The sequence below is a fragment of the Vombatus ursinus genome, unplaced genomic scaffold (assembly GCF_900497805.2).
Source record: "Vombatus ursinus unplaced genomic scaffold, bare-nosed wombat genome assembly UNPS02012901.1, whole genome shotgun sequence".
NCBI classification, from domain to species: domain Eukaryota; kingdom Metazoa; phylum Chordata; class Mammalia; order Diprotodontia; family Vombatidae; genus Vombatus; species Vombatus ursinus.
The window spans coordinates 3,433,814-3,441,782 of record NW_020952679.1 but is presented as its reverse complement, the minus strand read 5'-3'; the positions used below and the strand labels follow the sequence as shown (position 1 = coordinate 3,441,782).

Here is a 7,969-nt window from a genome sequence, read left to right as displayed (position 1 = left end):
ATGGTTCTCAGTTTGGTTGTCTGTAAAATGAGAGGTTCAGAGTATGTGATCTCACTTGTCTCTCCTACCTCTGAATCTATGATCTTGAGTCACTTTCATCTCTGGACGTCAATTTTCTCCTATTGAAAATGGTGGTAGGGGTGGGGAAAACAGACTCCTATGGTCTTTTCTAGCTCCAGAGATGGGATTCAATTGTAGAATAGTGTTGGAGGGATAACTTGATTCCTGTGCAGCATAGGGAGAGAAGGAAGGTAAATTGAATTATATTTAGGGAAAAAGTTCCTATAAATTATAAGAAAAATCATGCACATGCCCATACTTGTGCTCCTCTGCATGTTCATCACCCCATCCTCTCCCTCTTCTCCCTGAGCTGGTCCTGGGCCAAACCATTGCCTTTCTCTCTCTTGTTTTGCTGATGCCAGATGTAAAACTCACTAGAGGTACATAGTGGTAGAGGTAGGGAGTGGCCAGGGAGAGGAGCAGAACAGTGACGATGTGGCTCCTCATCTCTTTGGACCAGGTTCTGTGTCCCAGTGAATCACCCAAAGGCATGATCAGGAGCTCCCCAAACCAAAGTCTCTCTGTCACCTCATGTAACTGGGAGCCTCTTTCTTTTTCAGCCCGGCAGATGGAAGCCCCTTTCAGCTTCAAGAAAATAAACAGATCTTGAAAATGAGCATAGCTGGAGATGGGTCAAAATCATATGCAAATAAATAAGTTTTAATTGCCCACCGTATCTTTGTATGTCAGGTGCAGTTATTGTGGTCACATTTATTGGCCAATTAGGAGCATTACTGGACTGCAGTGGTGACAAATGGCTGCTTAGTGGGGCCTCAGGACGTTCTGGGGAGGGAGTGCGGTTGGCGTTATACTTTCACATTTATTGAGTTCCCTAGTAGGAAAAAAAACAGCATTTGCCTAATCAATTCCATCATAATTCAGAGGGTTTAGAGGCTTTCCAAAGGATTATGACAGTCCCTACTGGTGAGATTTGCAAAGTACTAACTGAATCCAGTAAAATCATTGGCTGTTGCAGGTCACAATGAGCTCATAAAGGTTTTTCCTCCTGGTAAACTAAAAGGACTTAATAGAAAAAATGTTGAAGCAGGTTCCTTCTTGGTTGTATCTTTATGTGCACAGAGGAGATTTTGCTTGGATGAGATTGCCTCCAAATATACTTTACTATCTCCCAACAAGTCCCCATGTCAAGGCTATGAGGTTCATTTCTATCCTCTCTTCTCAGTCCCCATGGCATCCTTTGGTCCATCCTCAACCACCTACCTGAAATACTGCATCAACCCTCTTCAAAGGCCTTCCTGTCTCAACTCTTTCCCCTGTAATCCATTTTCCACATGTTTGTCTGAGTAATTCTTTCACGCGTAGATCTGATCATTTCCCTATTCAAAATCCTGGGAAGGAAGACGCACACCAATGAATTCATGGATTTATGGATTCCCCCAAGAATTCAAACACAGGTAAACCGTTCCAGGCTCATAGGATTGTCAATGTAGAACTGGAAGATACCTCAGTGACCATTCCAGTGGGCCGGTCTAGTCCCCTAATTCTACAGATGTTCAATTCAATCCATTTTGTATGGATTTATTTAGTGCCTATTGTGTGTTGTACCATGACAAGTGTTGGGGATGCAAAGATGAACATAAACAGCCCCTGCCCTGAAGAAACTTACATTGTTTGGAAGGAGACCCATGTCCACATATTACTAACTAATCAATCAGCATTTATTAAACATCCACTTCACACCAAGCATTGTGCCAGACACTGGGCATAAAAAGACAAAAAGGAAATCCTGCCCTCAAGGATTTTGCATGATTTATTGATAAATAATGGCATTTTATACTATAGAGTATATCACTAGATCACTACTATTGACATATTATTATTAATAATAATCAATCGGTCTTTATTAAACACACTACACTGCAAGGTTATTGATCTGAAGGTCTTCAAGCTAGAAGGGACCTTAAAGTCCATCTGGTAGAACCCCCTTCATTTTACAGATTAAATAAAATGACTTATCCAAGGCTATACAGGTTTTGAGAGAGATTTGAACCCAGCTCCTCTGAATCCAAATCCAGTGCCCTTTACCACTATGTCATGCTGAGATACAAAGACAAAAGTGAGCAGTCCTATCTTTCAAGCTTACACTGGAATGGGGGAACAACAACTTGTAAATGGAGAAGTGAACAGAGAAGAGACAAAAAAAAAAGACAAGGTCATTATTTTAGGGAAGCATGAAAATGATGTTGGTGGGTCAACCTTGTATGGGTTCTACCTGCATGGCACAGGAAAACATGAGTTATGTTAAATTAAAAAACAGTAATATGCCTCACCAAAAATATCTACCTCCTTCTCTCTCTCACTTTCTGCTTTTCTCCCTTTCCCCCTCTGTTTCTTTCTTTTCTGCTCTCTCCTTTTTTCCCTTCTCTCTCCCTCTTTCAGTCTTTCCTTCTCTCTTTCCCTCTCCCTCTCTCTTTTTTCTCTCATTCTTTCTTTCCCTTTCTCTCTCTCTTTTGCCTTCTTTCTCTCTTTTTCCCTCCCTCCCCAGAGTCCTCTAATAAAAAACACTGCCACATTGATCGTCTCACTACCCCTTTCTTGCCCTGAGCTGCTCCAAGGCAGATCTTCATGGCATGTGGAGTAGAGCTGAAAGCCTTCTGGACTCCTTCACTGTTCACTCTTCTCCATGCACACCATGCCCTTTTAGTCAAGCTGCATGATTTCACCAGCCCCTGAGCTGACCATTTGCTCTCCTGCCTTCATGCCTTTGCCCAGGCTGTTTCCTATGCCTCAAATGCCTTCCCAGTCCCTCTTTGCCTGTTGAATTCCTCTCTATTTTCTCCCCCTTTCAACCAATTTATTTCGTAGCCACTTAAAATATCACCCAACAAAGGACAATGTTTACAGCTGGAGTAGGTGTACACAACGCAAAGCCATTTACAATCCATCGTGTCCACTGAATAATAACTTTGCTGCTGAAATTTCTTAAAAGTTACCATACTTTAAAAAAACAAAAACTGAACAGTACAAGAGGAGGGGAATATTTTGGTATGGACTGTTCTTCCCAATTTGCTTTTTTTTAAAAAGGAAAAATGTTCTGTTTCGCCCCCAAACCAGTAATAAGCAAGAACTACATGCAGCAGTGTGGATGTTAAGACATTTCTAAAAGTCTTTGCAAATAAGGCCAAGGTAGGGATGAGATGGGAAGGAAATCGATAGAGAGATATTGCTATAGACACCATAATACACAACAAATTTAGATAATTTAAAATAAAAAAGGGGGAAGGGGAGGCAAGAGGCAGCATTTCTGCAGCAAAGTGCTCAATAAAAAGTATATTGTAGGGGCAGCTAGGTGGTACAGTGAATAGAGCACTGGCCCTGAAGTCAGGAGAACCTGAGTTCAAATCCGGCCTCAGACCAAATCCTTGACACTTACTAGCTATGTGACTCTGGGCAAGTAACTTAACCCTAATTGCCTAAAAAAAAAAGTATATTGTAGAGGGGTAAATACAAGGAATTTGGGGGGAGGGTAGGAAAAGGGATAAGCAAGGATGGGCGAAAGCCTCAAAGGAAATATGGTGTAGTTGTTCTAGGAGGAATTACATGTTTTGAATCTGGAACGGCCTGGAATAACTTTGGTTCTCTTGTGTTTACATCTTTGAAGACCGTGATTGAGGCGATATTTCCCCAACAGCAGCAATAATTGGGAGCTGACCATATTGTCACCAGCTTTTCATCAAACATAAATTTACACCCTTCATGCACCAGTTGACGTGCTCTGCAGATGAGTTTTAAGTTGTCAATGTGAACAAACTCATTTGTGACTTTCACTCCAAAAAGCCAGCCTGCTCCCTGTGGACTGGTTGCTCAAGTATTCACATCTTCAGTTCTGACCACACCAAGTCACAAAATGTTCCTTTGTGAGGAATTTCCCAAGTCCTTTCTATGGTTCAGATTTGATCCAGTGTTTTGATGCCTGGAGAGAGACCACCACGGACGCATAAAATCTGCTCATCTATTAAAGCTGCTACTGTGAGTGTACCAAAGACTCTGGTACAGTATCTCCAAGCATTAGCATTCCCATATGATGGGAATCATAAAATCCATAAACCTGTGTGATCTGTCTACTCTCATGATTTCCTCTTAAGAGTGCAATGCGATCAAGCCGTTTAGCTTTTAGTGCAAGAAGGCAAGTGACGGTCTCTAAACTGTAGTAACCTCTGTCTACAAAATTGCCCATAAATATGTAGTTTGTATCTAAAACTTGACCTCCAGTTCAGAAGAGTTCACAAATGTCATAGAACTGTCCATGTATGTCTCCACAAACTGTGACTGGTGTCAATACTGGCTGAACATTAGACTCTTCCAACAGAAGGTCAAAAATGTAGTCACATAATCGCTTCAGGGCACTCTGGCAGATACTTACGGAGCAGTGGAATCTCCACATACTTGTCCAAGTGTAGGGGCGCCATTTTAGGAATAACAACCGACAGTACCTCTCCATCCTTAAAGGCCTAACTCAAATGCCTCCCTCCTCTAGGAAGTCACTCCTGATCTCCAAGTCAGTATGAACTCCCCTCTACCCCTTTCCCCAACCTTACCTTACCCTTCATTTTTGGACTAATAATAATGGATGGTCCTGCCAGCTTAAACCTCCACATACCTCTGTGACTCTTGTCCATCATAGATTTGAACATTAGAAAGGTAACTGACAGTTCTCTAGTACTTAAAGGCTTACAAAACCCTCTATTTAAACACTTTAAAAATATTTTATTTTCCCCCAATTACATGTAAAAACAATTATTAACATTAATTTTTTTTAAGTTTTGAGCTCCAAATTCTATCCCTCACTTCCTCCCCACCTCCTTGAGAAGGCAAGCAATTTGACATAGGTTATACATGTGCAGTCAAGTAAACCATGTTTCCACATTAGTTATGCTGTAAAAGAAAACCCAAACAAAAAAAGAAAGAAAGAGAAAAAACAGTATGCTTCAGTCTATTCAGAAGGCATTAGCTCTTTCTCTGAAGGTGGATAACATTTTTCATCATGATTCTTTTGGGATTGTCTTGGATCATTTTATTGCTGAGAAGAGCTAAGTCATTCACAGTTCTTCCTTGTACAATATTGCTGTTACTGTATACGGTGTTCTCTTGATTTTGCTCACTTCACTCAGCATCAGTTCGTGTAAGCCTTTCCTGGTTTTTCTGAGATTATCCCGCTTATCATTTCTTATAGCACAGTAGTATTCCATTATAATCATATACCGCAACTTGTTCAGGCATTCCCCAATTGATGGACATTCTAATTCTTAACCACTTCAAAAGGAGCTGCTATATATATTTTGTACAAATAGGTTCTATTCCCTTTTTAAAAAATCTCTTTGGGATACAGACCTAGTAGTGGTACTGCTGGTCAAAGGATATGCCCAGTTTGATAGCCCTTTGGTTATAGTTCCAAATTGCTCTCCAGAATGGGGATGGATGGATCAGTTCACAACTCTGCCAACAGTGTATTAGTGATTCAGTTTTCCCAGATCCCCTCCAACATTTATCATTTTCCTTGTTTGTCATATTAGCCAATTTGATAGGTGTGAGGTGGTACCTCAGAGTTGTTTTAATGTGCATTTCTCTAATTGATAGTGATTTAGAACATTTTTTCATATGACTACAGATAGCTTTGATTTCTTAATCTGAAAACTGCCTGTTCATATTCTTTGACCATTTAGCAACAGGGGAATGACTTGTATTCTTATAAATTTGAGTCAGTTCTCTATATATTTGAGAAGTGAGGCCTTTATCAGAGATACTTGCTATAAAATCCTCACCCCCAGTTTTCTGTTTTCCTTCTGATTTTGGTTTCATTAGTTTTATTTGTACAAAACCTTTTTCATTTAGTATAATCAAAATAATCCATTTTACATTTTGTAACGTTCTCTATCTCTTGTTTGGTCCTAAATTCTTTCCTTCTCCATAAATCTGACAAATATACTATTCCATGCCCTCCTCATTTGTTTATGGTATCACCCTTTATTTGTAAATCATGTACCCATTTTGACCTTCTCTTGGTATGTGGTGTGAGATATTGAAGACCTTCTATTTTTAATAAGTGTTATTAATACCATTAAAATATTTCCTGATAATTTAATCCCTTTTCCTCCTCCTATCATTGGGGGAGTCACTATGTCACTTGTCTGCTCAAAAATGGTCACTGGCTCTCAGTTTCTCTCTAGGAAAACTACAGACTCCTCTGTTTGGCATTTCAAGCCTATGGTCATGAGGCTCTAGCCTCTCTTTGCTTGCTAATGAGCATAATTACCCTTCATGAAGTCTGTGCTCTATCCAAAGTGGTTTCCTTGTTTTTCCATCCATGTGTCTTTCCTTTCAGTGTTCTCAATAACTGGAATACTCTCCTCTCCCCCTTCCCACCTCCACTTCTGAATCCCTAGTTCTTTTCAGATACCAGTTCCTCTCCTCATGCTCCCTATTGCCACCATTCCCCCTCCCCCATCCAGCACAAATGACTTTGTATTTACTCTGTAGGCATTTTTGGGATTTGGTGCCCTACAAGGTGTCATATCTATCCTCCTCCCCCTCCCCCACAACTGCCAGGAGAATCTTAGGTCCTTGAAGGCAATACCGGTTCCTATTTGTCTTTGTATGCCCAGGATAAATCATTGAACTTCTCAGGGCTCTAGGTGACTCTTTAAAGACCATGTGTTGAAGAGATGGTTCCAACCTGAATTGGTAGAGGGAGTTGGAGTTCCCTTGGACAATGAAATCACAGGTCTAGTTCCTGTTACTATTTTATATTCTCAGTGCTTAGCCTGGTGCCTGGCTCATAGCTTATGAAAAGCTTGTTGAATTGAATTGAATCCAATGACTTTCCCTTGTAGCAAGTAAAACGTCAAACAAAACCAAATGACCAAGTGACCATTTGTATCCTTCTGGCTAGTAAGTCCTGATGAGATGGACTGGGAAAAAAAGATTGTGAACCTGTCACAGGACAGCAAACTGTGGTGTCTGGGGGTGGTGAGAGGGAGCAGAGATGGGAGAGATTCACTTCAGATGGTTCATATCTCCTCAGAGGAATGACAGAGAAAAGCATAAGGCTTGGATGGCCTGGGAAAGTTAAGTGGAGGGGGCGGATGGAAGGCTTCCAGAGATGAGGGTCATGTGACATTATATGTGTACATGGATGTCAGGGAACAAATAAAACACATCACTGAGTGGGCAATACTGAGAGAAGGATGAAGGTGGTGAAAACATCTTAACTAAAGAAAAAAACTATATCTCCCAAGGAAGGCAGAGTATTAATTGTGGGGAGCAAAGACGCCAATGGTCATCATGTGGAAAGGTGAAAAATAAGTGCCATGAGGAGGTGTACCCCACCCATTGTAACAATAATAATAATAGTAATAGTAATAATGATTGTTGTTGTTCAGTTATTTTCTTGTCTTGCTCTTTATGATCCTATTTTGGGGTTTTCTTGGCAAAGATACTGGAGTAGTTTGCCATTTTCTTCTCCAGTTTATCTTACAGATGAGGAAACTGAGATAAACAGGGTTAAGTGACTTGACCAGGGTCACAGAACTAGTGTTCGAGGTGGGATTTGAACTCAGGTCCTCCTGACTCCAGGTCCAGCACTCTATCCACTGTGCCACCTAGCTGCCCCCCAAAATAATGACAACCTGCATTTATATAGTGGTCTAGATTTATGGTCTTTGAGGTACTTTACACATATTATCTCATCTGATCCTCACTACAACCCTGAGAGGTGGGTACTAGTAATATCCACATTTTATAGATGAGGAAACTGAGGCTGAGGAAGGTTAAATGAATTGCCCAGGGTCATACAGCTAGGAAATTCCTGAGACAGGATTTGAACTCAGGCTTTCCTGACCCCAGGCACAGTTCTATATCCACTACACCACCAGGTTGGTCTTTGGGTAAC

At 40.8% G+C, this 7,969-nt stretch overlaps 1 pseudogene; it reads right to left on the bottom strand.

The window, feature by feature from the left end:
• Positions 1–3,582: 3,582 nt before the first annotated feature.
• LOC114040251 lies at positions 3,583–4,490 on the bottom strand (annotated as a pseudogene).
• Positions 4,491–7,969: the final 3,479 nt, after the last annotated feature.